The sequence below is a fragment of the Sinocyclocheilus anshuiensis genome, unplaced genomic scaffold (assembly GCF_001515605.1).
Source record: "Sinocyclocheilus anshuiensis isolate Anshui unplaced genomic scaffold, SAMN03320099.WGS_v1.1 scaffold3278, whole genome shotgun sequence".
Classification (NCBI taxonomy): Eukaryota; Metazoa; Chordata; class Actinopteri; order Cypriniformes; family Cyprinidae; genus Sinocyclocheilus; species Sinocyclocheilus anshuiensis.
The window spans coordinates 25,561-27,142 of NW_015540023.1; positions in this window are offsets into that span (position 1 = coordinate 25,561).

A 1,582-nucleotide genomic window follows, 5' to 3' on the forward strand; every position below is an offset into this window, starting at 1 on the left:
GCCGCTGAAGACGCAGTGGATTATGTTTGTTTCTGAAGGGAATGCGCCCCCGATCTATATAAATGCCTCTATGTTCGCGCAAATCATTCGTGATCCAGCTTCACCAACAGAAGAAGTGAGTATAAAGTTTTTTTAACAAATCTCTGCAAATCGCCTTTCCTAATAATGTGCTAATAAGCAAGTTTCACGATGAATGCGGCTAAAGTAAACAGTCTCTCAAAGAGCAGCTCGGAAGAGAGGGGCGGGGTCAGCAGAGCTCATTAACATTTAAAGGGAAATGCTACAAAACAGCATTCTCTGAAAAGAGCTGTTTTTGACAGGGTAAAAAAGGTGTTTTTTACACTACCATTGAGAAATTTTAACCAAACTATGTTACAGACTTTTCATTAAGACCCTAAAGAATCATATCAACTTGTGGAAAATGGGCATCCTATGACCCCTTTAATGCAAAGCAACTCACAGATACGGTGTTTGTCCAAAAAGCATGAAAATAAAAGAGTCTTCACTGAAACAGCGTTGAAGTTTATGACATAATTAAATGATCAAATTACTGATGATTGAGCATTTGGTAAAATGCGGTGTGGTGGACAGTGTTTGCTTATTGGTTCTCATGCTTCTTGTGATAGCTTTATTATTTTTTTTTGGCTGCTGTAACTGTGATTTTGTGAAACACAATTGTTGTGCAGAGAAGGCCAAAATAAAGCAAGATAAGGGGCCTATACCATGAAGCCAGATTAGCTGGCTAGCCAGGTAAGTTTCAGTTTAGTTTGCACCAATCCTGGGTTTTAGGTACCATGAAAGTGGCTTGGCTTTTAGTGGTGTTCATCACCATAGTAACTTACACTGCTCTGGGGCAGGTTATGTTCTGGTTTAGAGATCTCAAACCGAAAATTGACCAATCAGCTTCAAGCAAAGTGACACATGTCTGACGCAATAAAGCCACTCCCCCAGTTTCTCTTACTCCAAATGAAAGGACGCTACATAGTAAAACATTTTTAAAGATAAAATTGTCTGAATTTAGAGATAATTTTTTATGATTATTTTATATGATTTATATAATTATTATACCCTTAATGCATTACACAAGCTAGCTTAGTTTAATAGTAATTATTAAGCTTTTATTTTAAATTAATAATACTACAATACTACTTTAATACTACAATTGATTGCTTCTGTTGTCCTCATTTATAAGTCGCTTTGGATAAAAGCGTCTAATAAATGACTAAATAAATAAATTAATTAATTAATATAAACATATAGATAATATGCAATATAAATACGTTTTAAACATGACTACAAACTTTACAACTTTTACTTGCACTTATAAGGCAAGATGTTTTAAGTTTTCCTCTTTCATGGATAGATCGTTTCATCTTGAAAATGTGTTTAAATTCTTCATATTGTTCAATATTTTAATCTTTGGTAGTGAATCGCACTGACTCTCTCGCGAGAAGTGAATCACAGTTTCAAGGCATGTGATTGGCTGTTCATTACTGATGTCACACTTTAATGTGCACGTGCTCCATTAACTCAGGATCAAGCCTGAGTTGACAGAGAAAGTTGATGATCAGCTTCATGGTAC